Source organism: Mytilus galloprovincialis, chromosome 13, assembly GCF_965363235.1.
Source record: "Mytilus galloprovincialis chromosome 13, xbMytGall1.hap1.1, whole genome shotgun sequence".
In the NCBI taxonomy this organism is placed as follows: Eukaryota; Metazoa; Mollusca; class Bivalvia; order Mytilida; family Mytilidae; genus Mytilus; species Mytilus galloprovincialis.
This window is the reverse complement of record NC_134850.1, coordinates 8,433,979-8,460,420: the sequence shown is the minus strand read 5'-3', so window position 1 is coordinate 8,460,420 and position 26,442 is coordinate 8,433,979. Positions and strand designations below refer to the sequence as shown.

Sequence of the window (26,442 nt, the reverse complement as noted above, 5' to 3'; positions counted from 1 at the left end):
CTTGAATTAATTAAGTGACATTCACTCTGGTTGTAGATTTTCCAGTACTGTAAATTCAGAAATTATTGTGTGCATTTATTATTATTATATGATTTTGACATTTTAGACTAGAACGCAATTTTAGTTTGCAAGTTTAAATTATTACCATTGTAACCCAGTCACATTTTTGGCATTAATTAAAACATTGCAATAATTTCTGCATTTACATGTGGTATATGAAATATCTTGGTGTAGATATCTTCCTTCTAAGTTGTACATTATAATGTCTGGATCTTGTTGACATTGTAACAAAAAAAAAGTCAATTAAAGAACGGAAAACTCATCATGGAATTTTTACACTTTTTACTCTAAAAGGTCAGAGTACTCTTGTATCATAAAAGATTTACTATTACATGAACAGTTGTGGTTGTACAGATATGGTAATTTGTAACCTATTTGTGGTTTATCATATTTTACACTCATAAGTTACATAAGAGATTATTTACCTGGTGACATAATTACAGGTACACACAGGTAATAATCAATGTTTACATTCTATCTACATGTAAAGGTATGTGTTACTAGGTTTGTTGTAATTCCCCATGTTTGAGTGTTTATCTTAGAATGCATTATCATGATTATGAAAGTTGGAATTTAAACTACTTAAATCATATTTAAATGCTTTCATATTGTTAAAGTTTCTACTCTTGAGAAATTTTATGAATTGCAACGGAAAATTGTCTGACTGCGTAAAATAAGGAAATGGCGTATGATTGCTAATGAGCTTACTATATTGTACTATTTCCTGATGTTTTAATGTTTATCTGAAATGCATTAAAATAGAATTCATTTACTTCAATTGGATTTAAATAATTTCAAATTGTTAGGTTATTGCTCTCGTTCATGTAAGTGTAGATCTGTGATTTGCAAAAAATTAGGGTATGATTGCACATGTGCCAACTACGTTTTACTATTTCCCAATGTTTTAATGTTTATCTTAAAATGCTAGTATGAATTAGAATTTAAATTCTCAAATAGTTTTTAAATACTTTCAATTTGTATTTCTCTATATAAGTTCACAAGACACCCCCCCTCCCCCTCCCAACAGTTGTCTCTAAAAAATGTAGTATCAGAACCCATGAAGATACCAACTTTATAATCAACAAGAGTCCAAATTACCTTGGATTAAGCAATTAAAGGTCACTGTAGGGCCTTCTACACTGAGCAAAATTCATATCATATATCTTTATAAAATGCACCAACATGACAAAATGCCAAATAAAATATATATATTACTTCCTTGATATTTGTACATGACCTTGCTTTGAACTGTTATGTTTACATGTATTGTTTTTTGTTATCTTCCTCGTCCTGCTTAGTGACAAGTCAAATAAGTTAAAGAGCCTTACCCCGTACTATTAGTTTATAATATACAAATCCTTGATTTATGTACTGTAAATTCAGAAATTATTGCGAAAAATGCGACAAAGTTGTAAACGCAATAGTTTAAATTGCATTTTATAATATTTTGTCTGAATTAAATAGGATTTTTTTTAAAATAGTAAACATTAAAATTGCATTTAAGTTTAAAATGACAAAATCGCAATAATAAATGCCGATAATTTCTAAACTTACAGTATGTAAACTTCCACTATAGTTCGCCATGTTCACCAAAATGGCAAGAAATTGTAGATGAAATAAAACTGCCTGTGGTGGAATAGCCAATAGGGCTGAAATTAAAGTTAAACAGGCAACACTCAATCAATCAAATTGTTATTTAAACGAAAACATATTGAAGTTATTCAATCATTTATTGCAGGTTCTTTCAGCAATTTAACATTTTAAATGTTATTTGTATTAGCTATATAAGCATAAAATATGCGAGATATCCAATTTACTGTTTTAGAATCTAATGCATTCTGGGTAATATTTCCAAAGGGGTACATCAAAACGTTGTGATTGAGTTAAAAACAATATAATAAACAATGGAAATTCAACCAATGACATAACGTTATTTTCATGTTGGTGTACAAACAAGGAGATTACCCAGCTAGTCCTTTGAGTTCTGAAAATGCACGATTTTGGTTATCATTTTATGACATCGTAAATATGCTGATACCAGTTAATGGTTGTATTTATGTCTATGTGATCACTTTCCATTTACTGGTCTCTAAAACAAAGGTCCTTTCTAAGTAGGTCTATCTGTGGTATTAAATATATATATATATAAACATGGTGTACATTTCCTGGTCTTTGATGTCAATTTCACCCTCAAATGGTTTGTAACATATTTATCAAAGGGACAGTTTATTATAGGTCTACTTGATCTGATAAACAATGGTGTCTGTTTCAACTTGTTACTACAATAGGAGTAATTTACTATACTAAAAGTAGGTGAAATGCTGACTTGGCATTTTTTTTAAAGGCTGTTTTAAATTTCAGTACAACTGTCTTGTTAGGATAAATTTTAGAATGTTTTCCCTTAAGTTATCGATTCTTTGATTCAGTAGTTGTATTTCGATGGATACTTAATTTCTTGAATTTTTCTAAAGACTGAGTGACGTAACAAGCCAGATACGTAAAACAGGGAAAGCGGTTTAATAATACAACGTGTGAAATATGTACATATTTTTCAGAATATATTTCTCATAGAACATTTGTAGAAAACAATTTACCGGTAATGCAAAGTCCTGGACTTCATAGTGCTCAATTGTTATTTACTGAACGAGAAATGTCCAAATGTGTTGGTAGGTACACATAAAATTTAAGGGTAGGTTATGGAGACAGGAAACATCACAATTTTCTAGCCAATTAATAACAAGAAAAATGTAAACCAAATTTAGAATAAGCGATCATTGTCTCTTAATAGAAACTGGACGATATATCAAAATACCACGAAATGAAAGAAAATGTAAAATATGTAATATCTTAGACGATGAATTTCATTTTTTCTTTAACTGTAAAATAAATGAAAATAAAAGAGAAATTTTTTAAAAATATTATATACAAAAATATGTGAATTTTAATACACTTAATTTTACTGATAAACTCGTGATTATACTAAATCCATCAACACCAAATGATGTAAAAGCAGTTGTTTCTTTTATTAAAGAGTCATTAGAACTGAGGAAAGGAGAACAATTACTGTTTTTATCATATATCTATTATAATATTGTCGAGTTTTCATTATGTTTGATCATGTTTGTTTTGTATTTGCCATACCTAAATTGGTTTTTGTCTGTTTTGCAAATAAAGTTATCCTATTAAAAGGCATTCATCAGACATTCTAATCTTTAGAATCAATTAAAAAAGCGAGGTCTACAAACCTGACTCACTGAAATCAGAAGTAGATTTGGAAGAAATTTTGTATCTGAAGTAGTAAATTTCCGGTCAGTTTCTTTCCATTCTAGTCTACAAAATACTCATCAGATCGTGTGGATACTTGGTATGGTAATTGTCTCGTTGACTACCCTGTCATTATAACTGGTATATTTAGCATACCTTGTATTATTTGTTTGACTTTGACATAATTGAGATCTAGAAGACAGATTAATGAATGGTTAGGCAGGCATATACATTGACTAAATGAGGCATACCCGATTAGGTTTGGTCACTGTAATCAGAAACACATACAACAGCTATAATTTGTCACCTCATTTGACCTTTATAATGTACTGTAGGATTAACTTGTTACTGTGTTTGATCAAATACAAAAGAAAGAATATCTTAAATCAGTGTGAAAGAATGACTTATGTGACAGCATGCTTTCAGGTTACCATAAACCATTAAGTGTTATTTCAAGTATTTTACAAAGAAAAAAGAGTGTGTCTTAAAATACGGTAATGGTCATTGTGTACATGTGCAGCTAATATTTTTTATCATTAGAAAATTTTGTGTGCTTTCTGCATTAAATACCTTAGAGTCTAAAATAATTTATTTTCCTGAGCCCCAAAGGAAGAAGTTTTTCTAAGCAGTGACAAGTGTTTTTAACAGCAGATTTGATAGGCAGGGGAAAAGGTACAAATTGCATAAAGAAAAGCAATCATTAAGGAATCTGCATTTAATGGACTAAACATATTTTTTCTTTAAGTCTAGCAAGATTTCCTTCGTTAAAAATCAATTTTGTAAAGTCTGAGTTCTTAAAAGGCTGCAATTTGCGGCCTGTGGGGAAATCATTAGTATTTTGCAAAATTTATCCTTGTTATTTTATCTTCATGAGTTGTTTCCCTTTAGCTTAAGAAGTAATTTCCTTTTCTGCAGTTTTTCATCAAATAGTGCGACAACCCATCCCTAGATTTTCCATCATCTATCATGGAAAACTTCATGGAATTCCATGGAATATTTTTCCATGGAATTCCATGGAGTATTGGAACCTGTTTTCCATGGAAATCCATGGAAAATAAAAAAGAGAAAAAAAGGAAATAATAATATTTCCCTCTGAAACATTTTCCATGGAATTCCATGGAAATATTTTCCATAATGTTTTCCATGGAATTCCATGGAAATATATTCCATGGTGTTTCTTTTTCCATGGAATTCCATGGTAATATTTCCATCATTTCCATTTCAAATGGATTGCTCAAATTTACCTTTTTGCAATACACCGGGTACCCTATTTAACCGTATCTGTAATAATGAACATAAAAAACTAGGTGCCATGCTTTTTTTTCAGTTTGGTAAGGTCTTTTGAGTCTTGCACTGGTCAGTAATAAGCAATAAAACTCAACTATCATTTTAACCTTTAATGCAAATTCATTTGATGTATTATAATAAATACAATAAACAAGCAAAAACTTTTAAAATTGGTATATGTTTGCACTGCCTTTATAACAAGAAATTATGGTTGTAAATGTCACTTTTGTCAACACCAGGCTTCAGTAGATCCATCTTGTAGAGGAACAGCATTAATCATTTTATTTGGAGTTTCATTTCTTCCTCATGATACCTAAAAAAAAAGTTATAAATAAAGAGATATTCTTTAAATAATGTCCTTAACACAATAATGGTTAACAACTTTAGTCTTTGTCCTAAATAAAAAAAAATCATAATTATCATAATTATTGTATATAAATGTCTTCATTGGTATTGTCCATATCTTTAGAACTTATTAGTTTTGAACTGCAGTTTGCTGTAAAGATACCTTTTTTTTTTACTTTTATGAATCTATTTCTCATTGGCAACCAATTTCAACAGATCTTAAATTTTATAACCAAATTACTTCATTAGTGGATTATTAGTTATTATAATACACTATATACAGCTTGTCTTGTCTTAATACCCAATCATTAATTATAATTATAAGTGAAAAATCTACTATAGGTGTTTTATTATGTTATTATGTTGAACTAAAGGAGCTTTCACACATTCAAAATGGTAGAACCTAATTCAGTGTACTTACCAAAAAATATGCTCATAAATCCAACAGTCAATGCAAGTCATCAGAGAATAAATCTGCACTATTCGATGTCAAGAACTATTTGGAACTATCTAATCTACGTCCAGTATAAATTTAGTATTTTGTTCAGGAGAGAAGACATCTTTGTTTGTTGCCTGCATATCCGTTGCAAGTTCAAATTTTCAATGTGTTGAGGGTTGTATGAGGAATTATCTGCTTTCTTTTAAAAGAGCCCTAATTGAATACTGTTATTTACCTATATCTTGAATATTTTATATATATTATAATAAAAGATTATTCATTTATTGTTTATTTACCATTTTTATGTTTTATGTAATAATAATTGCACAAAAATGTATAAATCCATGTGCTACCCTACATTTGGCCTCACACTGTATGGTCATATCACTTCCTGTCTTCTACACAAAGACTAATGAAACACAGATGGCATATTACATTTCTTTCACTGGCTCACATGTCTAATTGATGATAAAGAATTAATGTATGTAATTTCTGTGTACCTGTTTTCCATGACTTTCCATCTCAAAAATATTCTAAGTTAAGATTCTATAATTTGTCCATGTTAAAAATATTCTAAGTCAAGATTCCATCCTCTTTTCCATCTCAAAAATATTCTAAGTCCACTTTCCATCCTCTTTTCCATCTACAAAGTTTTATTAGTCTACTTTCCATCCAAAAAGTATTTTTTCCATGGAATTCCATGGAAAGTTTTCCATCTTATCATGGAAAATGGTGGAATAAGTAACACATATAAGTTTTCCATCTGTGATGGAATATTTTTCCATGAAATTCCATGGAAACCCATGGAAAAAAACGAAATTTCCATCACTTTCCATCATTTTTTCATGGAAAAAGTTGAACTGCATGGAAAATCTAGGGATGGGCAGTCTACACTTAAAGGGGATTCATTTAAGTGGAACATTCCAAGACTTGAAAATGGTCATACTCGTCTAAAACTGCTTATAATTTGAATCTTTTATTTGACAGATTGGCAGCAAACCAGCAATACCAGTCGCTCACAACAAACTTTGTCTCAAACACTGGTAACAGCATTAAACTGACAGATTCATTATAAAAGGTAAGATTGAATAAAAATAATAGTGTGATACTGGATTGTTTCCCTTCATTAGTAGATACTATTCAGCGATAAGCAGTTGAGCAAAGGAAGTACTGTGGTAGTACTCTGGATTCATTTATTTTCGTGCATACCCATTTTCATGGTTTGAGGAAAACTCGCATATTCATGGATATTAAATTTCATGGTTTTGGCAAATCCCTCATTCATTATTATTAGGCTCCTTCAGAAAATTTGTAATTTGTTGAACATTTAAATTTGTGGTTCCCCTATACCCATGAAATCAGCTAAATTTGGTATCCATCGAATATTAATGAATCCACGGAACTTCTTTAGCTTAGTTGGTTGACACACTGCCTTGTAACACAGAGGTCTAAGACAGTCTTAGATTCCAGTCCTGATGGAGAAACGATGTGATTTTTCACTGAAATCATTCAATTGGTTACAATTATATCTTTTTCCTGAATTCAGGAGGATGCATGGCCATATCTCAATTAACATCATGCAGAAAAATCATGTGGGAACAAAAGGAAGGGTCAACTAGTATTCAATATTTTAAAAAACTTTTATACCTGAATTTTGCTTAAGATAATTAGCAATACCAAAATGGTTGTCCGAAAAACATAAAAATGCTGTAAAGAGGTGAATGAGTCAGTTTAAATGAAACTTGTTATATAATAATTATATAAAAAATAATGGCCCAAGTAATTAATTCATGAGTCAGATTGTTATATAATTGTGCAAAAAATATGAATTCTCCAGTGACAACGAGTTTAGTTTTGACACATATAATAAACTTGAGGTTAAAAGGTCAATAATTAGATTAATTAATGAAATCAGATGTGTCAAGGATCCATCCAGACAAAAATGTTCACTCAGATTTAAGGTTCAGAGTTCATATTTCTTATAACTCAAATAGATTTCAACTTCAGTGATAAATTAGTTCTTTTGTACTTTATTATCACTGAATTATCAACAATAAATTAAAAATAAAAAAAAAATAATAATTTATTTTATTAAAGTGTCACATACTTGTCTACAGATTAAATCAAATTGTGAAAAACAAAACTGCCAATCAGCATTTTTTTCTAGAGGTATATAAAAACCATTGATACATAATGGTGCTTTTGTATTTGTTATTTCATTCAATTAATTCTCAAGTGCTTAAATCAGATAAATTATAGACTAACCAATTATTTAAACTTTAGATATATATTTTTAATTTAAATTTGAATCAAGGTGACAAATTGTTACATTGTGTTTTCTCACAATAAAAATGTTGACAGATTAAGAGATTTGTGTTAAAAGTTAAGGTTGGATTTATACAGTCAATGACCAGGTAGTGACCATTACTGACCACACACTGATAATGTACAGGCTTAGAAACAGGTCTGTTTTATTGGCATTAATTTAGAAATTATGATAGTAAGTTTAATTTGTTGGCTTTAAGTTTAGAAAAATGTGCTGAAAAAATAGTGCAATTATTATGTAACAAATTTATAACATGTACTTATCTATCTGTTTTTCAGTGTTTTCTATCATTTTCATTAGAATGGAGATAACAATATTATATTTTAAGCTCCGACAGCATCAATTGGTGATTTGACGGTCACTAATACCCATATCGGCTCCACTTAAGCACTGCCACTAAACTTAATTTGCGACCATCAAATTAACAATTGATGCCACTGGAGCTTAAAATACAATAAGTTTTCTAACTGTCATTCATAGAATATGAAATTATTTTGTAAGAACTTTCACCAGTATAATATAATGTCATTGTTACATTAACTTATATTGTATATATATATTTTTGAAAGTAATTTTTGAGGGCTATTCAGTTTTCTGTCGCCAATGTTATGCTGGTATTAGACGCAGAGGACTGACATTATTGAAGGCTAGACGATCATAAAGGTCAGTTTATAATTTTCCAGCAGTTGCCTCCCCCTAATGACCAATATTTGGCCTGATAACTAGTTTTGAAGGACAATACTTGCTCTTGGGTCAGTGTATTGGGTCTGATGTCTTAATGGATATGAAATAAATAATAGATAAGTGACAATGTAATGGGCTGTATTGCCTGAGACTAGTATACAATCTACTCATAACTCGATCAGTGGGATGTGAATTATGAAGTATTCATGGGATGATAATATTACTCTGTTTATTAGTTGTGGGAGGCTTAATTTCAATGATATAGATACAAACATTTTAATGGATTGCATTATAAATCATTGAGGTGCTAGAACTTTTGCTGTTTTAGATATCACTAAAACATTATACTGGCTCCCTCATTTCAGCTACAGTTGATCTGATAGTAAGAACTCGGGTATCAAGGCCAGGCTGGGAAATTGGGTTGGCAAATGCTCACATTAAATATATACCAATACAGTGTGCTGAATATCCTCCTTTTCACCATTACCTATGGTGTTGCTAATAAAGGAGGGGGAACATACATACAAAATACATTCTGACAAAAAAAAGATATAGGTGTGGTAATTCTCTGTCTCCCTTTGTACCTACCCTATAACTTCGTGTCTATCTTAGCATATTTATTAGACTTTCCTGATTAACCTGCATTTAAGTCCTGGGAACATTTTTCTATAAATCTGTAAAATATTTAAAACAATAGGTTGTTTAGTTTAAAAAAAAAATAAGAAAAAACATTCAACTATTGGTCACCCAATGTTGTTCAGTTAGAAGTTTGATTAGTAACGGTTTGGAAATTGTACTTCTAAAGCTTCTTTTTAATTGTGGGAAACAAGGTTAAGGTTTAAAAAATGCTGCTTTACAATTGCAACTAAATTATTTAACTTTTGACCCCGATTTACTTTTATGCTTAGTCAGCAATAATTAACCTTGAACATGTAATGTGCCATAGGTTTTGGTATGGACAGAGCCCTCTATAAAAAATCTATATCAAAGAGATTTGTTCTCATAAACATGCAATTTCTACATAAAACTGCCACTTTTACGTACTTAGAGACGATATGATAATTCCAGCTGTGTGCTTTATGGCCAATGGTCAAGTTAAGCACATCAAAGCCAGGGGAAATTAGTTTTTATCAGCAGCTATCAGAATTAATGAATATTTTCTCAATATCATTATATGAACCATGAAATTAAACTGATAAAAAAGAAGCAGAAATTGTTTAATAATTAAAACATAAAGGAAGTTATTGGCAGTCTGATTCTGACCGATATTTGACCTTGAGGCTTAGTGAGCAGTAAATTAGTCATATCAGGGTTTCTCAGTGTAAAATTTATGGACCAGTAAATTAACTAGCAGTAAACTAATATCCCTCCCCCACTTCAACTTAGAAAGATAAATAGAATGAAATGTCAAGAATGGAGTATTGGAATGACAGAATGTCAATGGGATATCTTTTACCTTTTAGCAAGGTAATTGCTGTTTGATTATTTTTGGTGGCAAATATTTCTAATAAAATACAAGTCAGGACCCCAAAAAAATTAAATAATATATCAATTAAAAAAACAATAAGATCTTTTATCAGTAGGGGAAAGACCTTTATTAGGTAGGTTTATATCTACCTAAAAATGGAAAGACGAGTGGAGATATATATTTTAAACCTTGACTCAATGATATTCATGTACCTGTCACTTGAGGCAGGAACAAGATCTGCTTTAACTAAAATTGAGAATGGAAACAGGCAATGTGTTCAAGATTCAACTTCCCAACTAAAGTTGAAAACACCCCAATGCTACCAATGGGTCTTTAACACTGCGAGAAAATCCTACATCTGGAGGCAGGCTTTAACTGACCATATAAGGCTTCAATACAGAATGTCATCAACAAAAATACAAGTTTTCCTCAATCAGTTTTGACTGGATTATTTTAACCATTTGGTTTTGGAATGATATTGGTCAGATCTGATTAGTTATATCAAAGTCAGAAAATAAAAATGGTCAAATAATTATGCATATACAACCTTTTGATTAGAACAAGATAATATCAGTTGCCAGTTAAGTGGACATTCAAGTGGTCAGTTTATTGACAGTCAGTTACTTACTAATGGTCAACTAGAAACTAAGATCTTGAATTGTTTTTGAATTATGGTCTGTTATCTAAAAGTTTTCATTGAAGTGGTCATCTCTTTGTAACAAGTGTTTGACCATTAAATAAGATAGTTTTATGATGAAATTTAGATGGGAATATCTTGTCATTGTTGATGGATGGAGAACTGTTTAAGATAAACACCCTGGTCTTGTTTAAGTACTTTCAGAGGTTATACTGTAACAGTTTTTGGAAAATTTGCCATGAATTCTTTTTGCTAATTAGATAATCATGTTCCCGCTTGAATGGTTTAACACTAGTAATTTTTGGGGGCCCTTTATAGCTTGCTGTTTGGTGTGAGCCAAGGCTCCGTATTGAAGGCTGTACCTTGACATATAATGGTTTACTTTTATAAATTGTTACTTGGATGGAGAGTTGTCTCATTGGCACTCATACCACATCTTCTTATATCTATGAAACAATATAAATACAGTAATAGTAATGGTTCTCTCCTGATTCCAATTTTTGTGGGCCAAAAAAGCCAAGAAAGTTTTGTAGGTATGATGGATGAGCATGATGAAATATGGAATTCATTTAATTTCTGACAGAAAATACAAGGTGCTTTAGTTTAATTAAGATCACTAGTGAAGGTTAAAAAATATGATTTTCTATGTCCTTGTAATCACTCAAAAGTCACAGTATTTAATGATAACTTAAAAAAACTTAATTTATTGATCACGAAAAAGCTTCTGTTCATGTGTGCAGGTTTGACAAACAAACTGTGTTTAAAAAACCTTTAACCAGCTTACCAAATGAACCTTCACCATAAAATGTCTTGCTCAATTAAAATTCTGCCTAAAATTTTGCAGGCTCCACAAAAAAGACCACACATAATGAATGACCAAATCCAATTTGGTCTCAACTATCAGAGGTACATGTTCCCTGGCCCCCTTTATGTGGAAACATTTTGGTTGGCTATATTGGGAATCACTGAAGCCTGGCAGGAGAAGGCCCTCTCTTTAAGCAGTCAATGGGCCCTCACTTATAACAATTTCTGGATCCGCCACTGGCTAAATAATTTATGTTCATCAGCAATTTTCAATAAACAATATGTCATGCAATTACCTATGTACTTATCTACAAAGTACTGGTGATAAAATTAATGACATGAATGAATCCATGTACCACTACACTAACTATTCAATTCCAGTTTAGGTCATTCACTGAAGCATTATAAACACTTAACCTGTAATTACCTGGTGACTGATTTAATAACATGTAATTATATGGTCGTTATAACATAACAAACAATCATTGTCAACACCTTACACAATGTTTTATGGTTTAAATCCATTATTTTACTCCTGATTTAAACATTGAAGATAATCAAGTACACCTTTATGAGGTAATCAAGTAGGCCTTAATGTCTTAAGCCCATTACTTAGACCATACCTTTACTGATTGAAGTACTCTGATTATAAATACCTATTTCCGTTCCCCGCCCCCAAGGTATTGTTGAGCACACTGTTACATTTCTTTGTTCATACTGTGAATTAACATAGTGTTAAGATTTTCTTTTCATTCTAACATCTTTGAATTAAACCTACCAGGCGTATTATTACATAGTTGTTTTTACACCTATTGTTAAAATCTCCTTACCCTAGGGGTCTTAGAGCTGTATAGTCCTCCCCTCTCTTTAACACACCAGGTAATTGTTTGTGTATAACTACTTGACTTTGAGGCTTAAGATTTCTTGGTTCATTAATAACGTTAGGGAACAGTTACTGTTAAATCAACCAGTTATATGTATGTACTGGATTTGGGGTGTGTATGTAGTATCGGCATAGTCAGGTTTTTTTTGTGTGTCTGAAGGTTGTTCTATGCTCTAGATTGGACTTAACTATGGAGAGGTACATGTAGAATGAATTAAGGATTTTGTAAGTTTTAATGGATTGGACAATAGTAATTTTATTAAACAAAATCATGGAATTTTATTATCTTGTATGAATTATAAGTATTTTCTTTGTGACATTTGTTAATTAAAAATTGTATTAGTCATAGGCTAATTATTACTTTTACATAAGTGTTTGATGATTTTTGTGAAAGTATATTTGTAAAAACTATAAAAGGTTTAGAAATAATATAGGTAAACAATCTTGTCTTAACACAATGTAGACATGAAATGATATCTGTTAACTTATGTATAGAAAAAAAATTACTATATAGCTATAATTAACGTACTAAACATGTCTTTACATGTGATTTCACATGGGAAACCACTGATAAATAAGTTGAGCCAAGGGTAATTGTTAATTATTAAGAAGTAATTGGATTGGAATCATTAACCTAATTCTTACTTTGACCTTGACCTTACTTTGACCTAGTTGATATAAATCTGTGACCTGGTAATTTACAACATTAATATTCTATACTATAAATACAGGGTGAAGATATTTATTACATAATTCTTAAGAAGTTGGTCACTGCATGGATCAATTCCTAAGAATTGAAGTTATATTAATAATTCATTTGAAGGCAATAAATGTTATTTATGCAGTTATAAATATGTACACATCTATAAAGGGTCTGGATTGGCGTCTTTAATTTCTGTATTCAATGATATCCCCTATTCTGTAACCCCATCATTTCCTATTTCTAGAATAAAGCCCAGTGATGGAAAAAAAGATTTATGTATGCCTATAACATGAAGAAAAAGCATAAAATTGGTTTAAAGAAAAGATTTTTTGTATGCCCCTGCCGTCATGGAGGGGGCATTAAGTTTTTCCCTAGTACATATGTCCCATGAATGGTTTCCATTCTGTAATTTTAGTTTGCCTCAACCAAATGTTCTGAAACGTATCCACAATGCTCATATTAATTCGTGCACAAAACTCAGAGCTAGTACAAATTTTGGTCGCATCACTTTTACAGTTCTTAAGTTATGTCACAATAATTTTATATACATGTACATGTATATGCAAGCAAGGGAATCATCATGGACACAATTATTCCCAATTTCTTTTTATTATGATCTTCAACTAATAATACAATGTTACTGATTTTAAACATCTAACGAAATAGTCCCAAGAATATTACCCATTAAAGCTAGATCTTTACTTTGAATAAGTAGGGTTCAAGTTATATATAGGTCATTGCTGCCAAATTCTAAATTTAGCAAACATGACTTTGCAGCCAAGCCACAACAATAGAACAGTGGAAAAAATAGCATCACAATGAGAAAGCAATTACTATTTGATGTATAGTTTGGAATAACATCAAAAACATTGTTTGCTTTTTAGCATCAGTGGTTTTAATTGTATCTGTTTGTAATTGGTACAATACTGTGTGACTGACAGTTTGTTAAGTCTAATTGAGTATGAAAACTAGATTGATTAATTATTTACCTTCAAATAACAATTTCTAGTCTGACAGACTCATTTTGATTCTTTGATGAGAAAATTATTTGTAGTTCATGATCAAAGTTACCAGTTAATTTTTGAAAAGTTCATATTTCTAATAGAAACCCTCTGTCCAACTTTCTTGATTATTTTTTACTCATTCTTTTACCTTAAAACTTATTGAATATGAATAAATGCTTATTAAACAATTTTTTTCTGAGCTAGATATTTTAGCTTCCCTTTTAGAAACATGTTTCACTTGAAGGTTTTATACTTTGATAGTGGGTCTCATTGGGGTCTAAGCGTGATGCGGGATTGCTGATTTTTTGTAAGCATGACATATGAAAGTCAAATTATTGTGTGTTGAAAATGGGAAATGAGGTCTTGCGGGACCCAGGACAAAAAATTGAGAATTGCTTACGTACATAGTGTAAGCGGGATACGGGAATCTGACAAAACAGTAAGCGGGATCCGGTATCGAAACCCCCCAATGAGACCCCCTTGATGGGGAGTCAATAGAATGTGCTGTTGTTTCATGGAGCATCTCTTGCATTAAAAGAATACTGTGGATTCATTTATTTTTTGTGGGTACCACTTTTTCTGATTTGAGCAAAAGTAACACTTTTGGGGATATTTATTTCAGGCTTTTGCAATATAAAATTGAGAAAGGAGATGGGGAATATGTCAAAGCGACAACAATTTAATTGAACCATAGAGCAGACAACAGCTGAAGGCGTGACCAATGGGTCCTCAATTAAGCGAGAAACTCCCGCGCCCGTACTGTTCCCGTAGTCGTCCTTCAGCTGGCCCCTTAAAAAATATGTATACTAGTACAGTGATAATGGACGTCATACTAAACTCCGAATTATACACAAGAAACTAAAATTAAAAATCATACAAGACTAACAAAGGCCAGAGGCTCCTGACTTGGGACAGGTGAAAATTGCAGCGGTGTTAAACATGTTTATGAGATCTCAACCCTCCCCCTATACCTCTAGCCAATGCCCCTAGGCCTTGGTCAAGTCTTACTTATTGCTTGGCATCCTAAACTAAATAGGTTAGTGATTGAAGTTCATTGAACCCTCTAATCATCATGCAAACACATATTACATAATATAATCATTTTACTTACTAAGTCTACATTAAATGTCAAATACAATACTCATCCACATAATTCAAGCTGATTAAATATTTGAAATTTTATCAAGTTTCAAGGAGAACTGAAATTAGTAAAGAAAACATGAAGCCATGATGTGTTAAAAGTACATCGTATGATTTTGCTTTTCCCAGCTTTTTTTTCACCAGAAGACATGCATGCAAAGCAGCATGCATAATATACTGTCTTAAATTTCAAAACAGTGCAGTGTTATTTTTCTCTTGCAGGTGTAGGGTTATAAATAAGTTTTTTATGTTAAATTTTATCAGTATTTAATCTTTATGAAGGTTGAAATTTCCATAATTTTCTAATAAGTTGTCTATATGATATAGCTGTAGATTAGGATTACTGTTATAACAGTATAATAATACCATGATTTATAGAGGTACTTGTGTGAAAGGACTAATTCATGGTGAGGTCGCTTGTTGGGCATCTTTTATCTCTCAGAAAAGTGAAATAATCAATTTTAAATGTATATATATTTATTTGGTATCTTCCAAACATGTCCATCAGAATGCAGGATTATGCATTTTAGTAAAAAAAATAATATATTAGTGCGGGGGTCATGTCCCAATTGCTCCCTAGAAAATTTCGCACCACCTAAGTGATCCAATACTAATACTGAAAAATACTGATAAAAAATACTGATTGACTTAACTAGGAGTAAACACCTCTGCAAGTGCTCTCCCTTTGTCATTCAAGTAAAGCACACAACAAAAACATGCATAGTGCAATGACCGCTCAGCCACTTTGACTCAAATTTATTATTTTTCTGTTAAAAAAATATTTTAATCTAAAGTTAATGTCTTTCAAAAATATAAATAGATTGAGAGAAATGTTATTTTCTTAAATTTATCTTTTAAAAAAAATAATATAATCAAAAAAATTAAATATTTGAAGAAAATTAATTGAATTTCTAGTAGGAAAAAATAATCATTTGTTTTTATCATCTGAATATTTAACCTTGAATCAGGAATGTGTCGTTTGTCAAGTTACAATTCAATTAACCAAAGTTAAGTGCATCTGTCTAGCATTTTACATCTCAAGGTTGTATACAGTTCCAAGGTCATATTTCAAGAAGTGGTTAATAATATTTAGATGTGATCAATAAATGTGAGCTAGGTGACAATTACACAGTGACAATTTAAGATGACAGGATTTTTAGGACTTTCAGGGTGATCGATCGAGGATTTGGAAATCAACTGTAAAATCATGAAAGTGAGGCATTGAATCCCAAACTACAGATTTATTGATTCTAAAATCTTTAGAAATAAAAAGAACAAGACAGACATTAGAATTTAGCTTGGTCATGAATTGTTTCAAATTAATGAATTTCATAGTGAATGGTGAGCCACAATTTGACAAATTTATGTGTTCATAGATTACAGTACTGATTCCATATCTGCGTGGGTGAAAACTTTTGCCAAACCACAAAATTAAGTATACACAAAAATTCAATTGTTCCTAAATATGCAGGGGTAATGCTACCCAAGAAAATAAATGAACTTACAGAAAATAAAGCAGAATTTTATAGGTTGATTTATTATCTATGTCCCTGTAAATACTACAAGCCATGATTAAATATACGTGTACTCATATATAAAAGGCTGTAAATTTTATAAAAAACTGTTACTAATGTGTGGCTTTCTTGTTAAACATAAATATTCAATTATCCATAGACTGAAAGTGCTACATAAAGACATCATGGAATGAATAATTTAAATAGTAAAACATTAGTTTATGTCTTAAATTTGATAAAGTACTGCCATTTTGTATATGGAAAATCTTACATTCTGCAACAGTGTGGTGTAAAAATCTTCATTGATTGTAAGGGAAACTCTGAATCAGGTAGGCTAACTTGAAGGTGACCAACTGTACAAGAAATAGTTTAATAGATATAGTAAGATGTGGTATGAGTTCCAATGAGACAACTCTCCATCCAAGTAACAATTTATAAAAGTAAACCATTATAGGTCAAAGTACGGTCTTCAACATGGAGCCTTGGCTCACACCGAACAGCAAGGTATAATGGGCCCCAAAACATTACTTAATATAGTGTAAAATCATCAAATGGGTAAACCATTAGGTTCTAATCTATATATGAATGAAAAGAGATTTTTAGGTATTAAGTATTTGTAAATGACTGACAGCAACATTTAAACACAAGAAAACCTACAAATTTTAGTTCAATAAAAAGGATGTTTGGAGAGGAGGATAGATGAACTAATGAAGACCAAATTATATACTTTTTCTTTTCGGATTATTAGGACTGATAAAACGTATATGTAATTATCAGGACTTGTGGGAATTTCAAAACGTTATACCCCAGATTTCTACTGATGAAGATAAAAGCAATCGACAATTTGTATTTATAAGAAAAAGAAGGTTCAGTTCATGATCTATAAAGCTCGATAGAGTTATAATTCAGACTTTTTGTAGAATAATAGTCCTTTATCTGATATTTGGAAAAAGAAATAAAAAGTTAAGGGTTTCAGACCCCCTTCCCACTTCTTCCAGGGAATCCCCATTCCCCTGGTTCTGCTGCTACAGACTTAAGTGTTTTAAAGAACATTACAATTCAATTATAGGAGCTTGGAAGAAAAGCTTTTAGTATGCATTTCCAAATTGATTGATATTTACATGTAGATAAAGCTTTTAATCTGACTTTGAAGGAAAATACTAATGTCATATAACTCTTGAGTTAAATTATATCCTATATCCTCTATAAAACTTTTGTATTTTTCTTCAATACCCTCAGGCCTGAATGCTGGTCTGACATGCAATATTTAGAAAGTTACGTAATATTATAATATAAGGTTTTATCACAAAACTGTCAGTTGTATTTTAGACAAAGATCAAATAAACGGTTAGGCGGAAAGCAAAATTATACCTGTCTTGATAAGTCTAAATGCTATAATGCATATTTCACAGATTATAGGTGTTAAAATTTATAAAGATCAAGTTACATTTTTTATTGACTGCAGGCATGTACTTTAATCCAAATACATTTAACCTACAATTTTGTATAAATTTAGTTTGCTTATAACTGTTTCTTGGAAAAACAGGACCTGAATAAGACATTACGTAACATTTTTAAATTTTTGAAAGCTTCATTCATACATTGACATATTAGACTAAGCAAACATACTAAAATATGGACAATTGTGTGTAAGTAGAAGTATGGACAAGCTGACTATGCAGTATGGGCTTTGCTAATTGTTGAAGGCTGTACGGTGACCTATAGTTGTTAATGTCTGCGTCATTTTGATCTCTTGTGGACAGTTGTCTCATTGGCAATCATACCGCATCTTCTTTTTTATAAGAAAGTGTTTTAGTGAGGGATTTAACTGCAATGCAATTTTAATCTTCAGTTGTATTCTGCATTTTATAGAGAAGTTAACAGTAATAACCAGATTGCTTCCAGCACATCTACAGAACATAAGTGTATTGATATATACTGCTGATCATTTCTTTGTATATTAATATTTGTACCAGGAATATATAATGTTCCCAGAATATACAAGACATGTCTTGATGCTTACTGTGTGTGGGTTCATTTTTATTCATGGGGTATCAATTTTCATGGATTTCTTGGGTAAAGGTGAACCACGAATTCAAATGTTCAAAGAAATACAAATGTTCTATAGGTGGATCCAGGGGGGGCCCATGCCCCCCTTTTGTGGGAAAAATTTGGTTGATTATATAGGGAATCATTGAAGCATGACTGGAGCCCCCCCCCCCCTTAGGAAAAGTTCAGGATCCGCCACTGGTTCTATAGGATTGTATCTAGGATTATGGCAAAACCATGAACTTATAAAATATGCATGAAAATGCAATGTTTACTGAATCTACGAAAATTGATACCCATGAAAATAAATGAATCCACAGTAATTAATTATTTTATTGACAACTTTAGGTTTGACAGATTGCTTTAAAATTTATCATTGAAGAAATTTGAAACAATTACAAGTATTTACTCGTAGTGATTTCTGAAAGATTACTTCCTGATAATTGTTTGGAACCTGATGAACAGGTACCCAGCATATTGTTATAGAATACATCAAATAAATCGCCATTATGTGTTTGTTTAAACAACATATCAGTAGAAAATAATAGATGATTTAATTTTTCTTTTGATTGATGCTTAGAAATTGCAGAAAATAATAGATGATTTCGTTTTTCTTTTGTCAGATGCTAAGAAATTGATATTGATTGCTGAGATAAGAGCCACTAGAACAGATTGCAATTATTTGCTTGGTTACCATGAAAGCATTCTTGCAACCCAGATGATCAGGATCATCCTAACTCTTCCACTTAAGGCTTCCTAGCCCAACAAATTAATTTTCAGGTAAGCCTGTGAAAATTGTCAATCAATTCAGATTCTGTCTAATGAAAATAGATTCATAATTCTATTTTGGAACTTCATAGCAAGAAAGGCCATGTAGTGTTCAAGATTTGTCCATTGATTTAACCTAAGTATTCACTACATGCTATTCAGGTCTTAATGTATAAAACAGGTATACACAAAAACCAATAGCCATTAAAACATGCATACATATGTACAATAGCATAAAAATTGAGCATTAAAAAGTTAAGATAATGCTACACAAACTTATCCAGGAAGGTATATGTGTATTATGTTACAGTCAGGACATTAAAACTCAAGAAATTTTGTCCTATAATTTATTAAATCAGGATATTTTTCAAGGTAGGGCAAGGGGATCAGCAACATTTTTATTTGGAAAGTTAAAAATAAGTCAAAAATAATTGAACAAAAAAAAATGTTTTTGCATCCAATGGATAAATATTACCTCACTTTAAGGTACAAATTAAATTTGCATTAAAGTTTGAGAAAAAGCATTCTAAAATATTAATGCACTGTTTAGTTAAGGTTAAAAAAATCCACTTCAGAGGATAATAAACAGTATTAAATTGTTTGTCACTCTCTTGTTGGCAAAGAATTTTTCGTAAAAACTTTTGACTTGTACTGTTTAACCTGTTTCACTCTTTAACATTAAATTACAGAACAAATTTGTGATGCTCCTAGAAAAACTATTGCTAAAAGGAATTTTTAATCTAAAAATTAGCAATATGTTTGAACTGATTTAATTTACATTCCTATTTACAGTTAAGTTGTAAGGGAAAGTTAATATTGTTTCAAAGTGAATCTAACGGAACATTTGATAGCGGTGTTTTGGTCAAGTTTTGTCGTGTAGCAAGATTACATTTGTGACTTCCTGAAATACCATTCATTCAAAGTATAAAAGATTACCCATGTTATTATATTTTAGTATTAACATGATAAAAGTGAAAAGAATTCAGATTTGGTTGTTTGGGCAGGGATATGAAAATTGATTTAAATGTTTACTCGCTCAGCTCTCTCATAAATGAGATAAAATAATCATGAAGAATTCAGACAAGGGACTTAATAGATAATATAAATAAAAACAATTATTATGACTTTCACACAAAGGATGTTACTTAATTTTTGTTTGTTCGATACAAACATTTGACTTGTTTGGACAGTGTGCCATGTGGTCAATAGTTTTATGTGTTAGTTCGTATCAGTTGAACGTTTTGATGGGGAATCAATATTACTATTAGCTTAATCAAGAGTAGTGCATAGGCCAATTATTACAGTGACTATCGAAGGTTATACTTATACCAATTCAATGACTTTCTCTTCCATGCAAGTTATTTATCGTTACTAATGAGATGTTTAGCCAGTTGCAAATTGTAAGTTTTTTTGTTTATGATATATTTTATTATTTATATGAAATCATTATCCTTTTGGATTCTATTCTTTCATATTTAGGTTTGTTTACAAAAAGAAAAAAGTTATATTCAAAGTTTTTTTGTTGCAAAGTTTTTATGCTGTTTACTATCAGAATTTTAGAATTCAGAAATTTGTAAAGAAATTTTTAATTTCATTATTTTGAAAGCTTGTAGTAATAGAACTGTGCTATGTATATGGGGTATATGCATATATTCAAGGGGTATTCTTCTAGTTAATTTGAGCTGCTTAGTGGCTCTAAAATCAGTTTGCAGCCCCCAAAACTGAATTCAAACAAAAATTCCCAATTCAGGAAAAAAATCTAGATTTTAAAGGAATTTTAGGAAATGTTTCTGGCGCTGATTCAGGCAACTACAGATTTTCATAGCTTTGTCGTCAAAGCTTTTAAAATCTGGAAAAGGATGCTCTCAATAATTCACATTGTAAAAAAGGTTTTTATACAGTTGTATAATGCTATGATGTCGTCAAAGTCTTCTGCATCTGCGTCCTTGTCCGAAGACATTTGATTTCCAAACAATAACTTTAGTTTAAGTGAGTGGACCACTATGAAATTTTACAAAAAGGTTCAATACTATAAAAGGAAGGTTGGGATGGATTTAAGTGGTTATGGTACCAACAGTTATGGAATAAGTGGCCAAAAACAAGCATTTTTGTAGTTTCAAGACAATAACTTGTGTATCAATCTTTCTAAAATTGTACATCAAGGTTCCATGTCACAAAGCAAAGGCTGGGATTGAGTTTGGGGATAATTGCTCCAAGGGGAGAGGGGTTCAAAAAGTTAAGGGAGATTTTTTTCCCAAGATTGTTAAGGGGTTCATTTTTTTTTTCCAAAATTTTATGAAAAGTTTCTAGAAAAAATCTTCAATTGCACAGTATTGCCAAAAGGTCCGAACCATGAAAAGTTGGGCCTGCATACGGGGTATATATCTCCCAATTGATACGATATTCCCGTGCTTGCATTTCCTATCATGATTTTCTTGATAGAGGTTTGCTGCTCACAAGGAAGCTATTAAACCAAGAGTTCAAAATAGTGAAGTTGAAATCATCCCTTCGTAAATTTTACGGACGCCATCACGAGTTGGTTGACCGTTATGGAATAACCGTTTCACAAATGATATCGGATATGTTCCTTACGTCGTAACTCAGTGTTCTCCCCAGAAATTTTGGATTTGTAATCACATAAGCAACACGACGGGTGCCACATGTGGAGCAGGATCTACTTACCCTTCCGGAGCACCTGAGATCACCCCTAGTTTTTGGTGGGATTCGTGTTGTTTATTCTTTAGTTTTCTATGTTGTGTCGTGTGTACTATTGTTTTTCTGTTTGTCTTTTTCATTTTTAGCCATGAAGTTGTCAGTTTGTTTTAGATTTATGAGTTTGACTGTCCCTTTGGTATCTTTCGTCCCTCTTTTTTTGGGGCTAATTTGGACACAATATTCAAGCTTAATAATGTGTGAATTTGGATTGTGATTAAAGTTTTGACATAATTTGGTTTCTGACACAAAATAAATGGGTCAACGAAGCATTTATGTTATATGGAATGATTTGATGGTGCATGAAAGCAAGTTTCAAAACCCTGAGATATGGTCACTTTAAGTCCAAATTCATGTTTTTAGTATTCACAAACGTCAGGTTGCTGAACTCTACAATCTAAGGGAACCAAATATAAAAAAGAAGATGTGGTATGATTGCCAATGAGACAACTGTCCACAAGAGACCAAAATGACACAGACATTAACAACTATAGGTCACCGTACGGCCTTCAACAATGAGCAAAACCCATACCACATAGTCAGCTATAAAAGGCCCCGATATGACAATGTAAAACAATTCAAACGAGAAAACTAACGGCCTTATTTATATAAAAAAATTAACGAAAAACAAATATGTAACACATAAACAAAGGACAACCACTGAATTACAGACACCTGACTTGGGACAGGCACATACATAAATAATGTGGCGGTGTTAAACATGTTAGTGGGATCCCAACCCTCCCCCTAACCTGGGACAGTGGTATAACAGTACAACATAAGAATGAACTATAAAAATCAGTTGAAAAAGGCTTAACTCATCAGATGGACAAAAATACAAATGGACGTGGTCGGGTACTTGTACATCTCGACAACAAAAAGACACTAGGAACAGATCTGAGAGTACTCACAGTTATCTGACCGACCGCTAGTTTAAAGCATTAAAAAAATCATGCATCTAAGACTAAAGTTGGTTTACAGAAATATGAAACTCTCTTGTTTATGTTGGGGAGCAATTCTTTTGTTTGCTGTGTTTTAAGACTCATTGGTGGCTTTAGGCTGTATTTTTGCTCTTTGGTGAGGATGTTGTCTCTTTAACACATTATTCGTTTCCATTCTCAAAGAGAATTTCAAAAATTGTTCTATTGATGTAGATATAAATCTAATCTACCATTCTTCATGATATTTACAAGTTTAACACCAATATGGTATAGACACAAGTTTAACACCAATATGGTATAGACAATAGTGTTTCTATTGAATGTGTAAAGCCCATTTATAAAATTTTACATTCTATTGATGAAAATATTTAAAAATGATAAAGTACACTTGTTCAGATGGTTTAAAATCAATGTTATACAGCATCCCAGGGGAACAAGGGATACAAATTAAACTTCATGCCTTTTACATTAATAATTTAAATTTAAAATGTCCATGCTTTATTGAATGGTGTTAAAATTTAAATGGTTATATTATGAGATATAAAATATTAACATGATATTTCATGAAATCAAAACAAACAGAAAGGCTTCAAGTACTTAGTAGTATCTATAATATTGATCTTGATATTGTCAGCTTGAGGAGATGTAAGTTGTGGATTTACGGGGGTAAAAGGGGGGGGGGCTAGCTTTTATGGAGCTGCATGTTCATATATTTGTTCATGCACATAGACTTTTTACATGTCCCGCACCAAACTGTTTTACATTTTTACATTTTGTAATTATATGTCCCCCCTTGTTTATTTTTTTGGATCTGATACTAAGGTGACAACTATCCACAGGAGACCAAATGACACGGATATATAATAAGCAACTATATATATAGTATTCAACAATGAGCAAAACCAGCACCATGCATGAAGAATGATATGAAAGACCCTAAAATGACATGTAAAACAATTAAAAAAAAACTAAAACACAATGGGCTTAAATAGCATTGTATAACAATAAATAAAAACCTATACGACAGACACAGCTATTGCTGCAATGGCAACCACTGGGCATGAATACGGTAACTGAGGGTCAAAATTAATTTTGTTTCCCAGAGAAACTTGAAAACTTGAAACAGAAACATTTTAACTAGCAAAATTCAAAATAGAACTTCATGAAAATTTAAAGCATCTGTTCTGAATTAAAAAAAAATCCAAACCAATATGAAAATAAGCATAAGCCTTTTGTTTATAATTGTCTTATATAACAGATGCTAATTATTGATTCCTCTCATGGCGTTCCATAGATATTGAACTATTCCAGGCTTTATTTTTGTTAATTGTTTACATTAATCGCTGCTGGATTATGTAATTACTGTCTCGCAGGCATTTAAACGAGAATTCGTTCTTTTAGTTATGGTTTTGATGTATGACGTCTGTATTGTATTTTCATTGATTTAAGGAACTTCGATCAAAAATATAAGTTTACATAACAAAGTTGTAAAGTATTTTCCAGATTTTTTGCATAGTTTGTTAGCTGTTTGAGCACTTTAAAGTAGGGAAGGACCTTTTTGGGGATGTCAAGATTTGGCCTTTAATATTGCCGGACTTCAGGGTTTCAACATGGATAACTAAGTTAAAATATACTTTACATCCTCATAAGGGAAGCTACCATTTGATTTTATGGGGGGGGGGGGGGGATAAAGTCAGGATAAACTAAGAAAAAAAAAGCAGGACCGAAAAGAGTGAAAAATAAAAAGGCAGGACAGAGATTACAACTAAAAGAAAATGCAGGACAAATGCAGCCCCCCCATAAAAATCAAATGTAGCTCCCTAACCCCAACTCCCCCATTGTAAATCTAGATGTGTATAATTTTAAATTTAAAGCTCTTAGGATTTCTTCAGATTCTTGTTTTACATTTGAATGTCAAATTTTCGGTAGTTCTCAGAAAACTCCACTGATGCCAGTTATTTTAAACATGTTGCTCATGTATTTCAACCTTTAATTTCAACAAGGATAAACTCTATAACAACTCAGTTAAAATATTTTTTTCATTGCTGTCAATTGATACCTCCTTTTTATTCTGTTTTTGACTCCTAAGAATTATATATTTCCTCAGCTTTGCAATGACACACAGACTAATTCAAATAATTTTCACAGAGGAAAACTCGTAGTTAATAACTTTTTTAATTGATATTTTTGCCTATTTTAGCAATAATTTGTTTTTCCGTCTCTTTAGGAATAATCTAAACAGACCCACTATAAATCAATCATTTTCTACCGAATGACAGTATTCTTTAGAATTATGCAACAATAACAAAGCTATACTGGTGGGAAGTATCGACTGTACAGAATTAGTATGCAAGCTTAGGCAGTTTTCTAGAGAACCCTTGTACTTGAAAGAGAGACTTCGTAATACTCTGACGCATGTAGATACATTTATATATTTATGTGCAGTCAGAGACAATTAGATTTCCATTGTGATTATTTACGGCCATATTGTCATCTGAAATTGCTGAGGCTGACAAAATATAATTGACCTCTAGCTGAACTCTCTAGGTGTATTATTGGATATTTGGAGTAAATGAAGAATGTGGCTGTTTTTCTGATATTTTTAGTGATATTGACTTTTCAAAATGATGGCCACATTTTCACCAGAGGAAGGTAGGTCAATTTTACATGTATATATGTAAAAATGTAGTATATTATACAAAGATTTTTCTAATGTACACACTTGTCAGTGTTTTTCTGCACAGGGGGTAGGGTAATTGAAAGTGTATATTATACGGTTGAAGAGAAATAAAGGGGATGGGGCTGTTGTCGTACTTCATTATTGATTCAGTTTGTTAAAACTGAAGGTCATTTATTACTGCAACACTTGAATATACATATTGCAAATCGAAGAAGCTTTTATGCTCACAAATCAATAAAACAGTGAACAAATAAAACACAGTAGCAGTATGAATGCATATTCTTTTACATGTTTTATTGATGTCATCAGTTTTCAATGAGGTTAGCGAAAGTCATTGAAAAATAACAAATCCTGATTAAAAGAAGGATTTAGGAGGGGGCAAAATCCTCCCCCCATTTTTTCCCCTCCATTTTTGTGAAAATTTGGCTGATTATCTAGGGAATCATTGAAGCTTGACTCAGCGGGCCCCCTCTTTTTGCAGTCAGTGTGCCCCACTTTATGAGAGTTTCAGGCTCTTCCACTATGTTGAAGATTGTACTTATTGACTGCTCTCTTGAGCATTTTCCTTCTAGACAGATTGACTGTCTTAGTAGAATTCATCTGAGTCTTATTGATCAGGAACTTTTCTTCATTTCATTTACTCAGATTTGACATCTCATCAGTCTTTTGATAGAGATGTCGAAAATGAGATTGGTCCTATTTAACCCTTTTACCATGCTAAGGGCTAAGGACAT

At 31.5% G+C, this 26,442-nt stretch overlaps 1 protein-coding gene and 1 long non-coding RNA gene across 4 annotated transcripts in view; one reads left to right on the top strand and one right to left on the bottom strand.

The window, feature by feature from the left end:
* Window positions 1-26,442, top strand: part of LOC143056530 (tripartite motif-containing protein 2-like) — an 81,193-nt gene that overhangs the window by 33,898 nt on the left and 20,853 nt on the right. The window contains exons 3-4 of one of the 3 annotated variants that reach the window (XM_076229615.1): window positions 6,383-6,473; window positions 19,231-19,387. The gene's annotated coding sequence lies outside the window, so the exon portion shown is untranslated. Of the gene's footprint in view, window positions 1-6,382; window positions 6,474-19,230; window positions 19,388-20,685; window positions 20,776-26,442 lie in introns of those variants that run through there. The other 2 variants (XM_076229617.1, XM_076229619.1) reach the window with 2 other exon arrangements.
* Window positions 4,707-5,552, bottom strand: LOC143057070 (uncharacterized). The gene is made up of 2 exons (XR_012972619.1): window positions 5,378-5,552; window positions 4,707-4,924 (listed from the first exon to the last, which is right to left on the bottom strand). It is a non-coding gene; the product is annotated as an uncharacterized LOC143057070 (long non-coding RNA).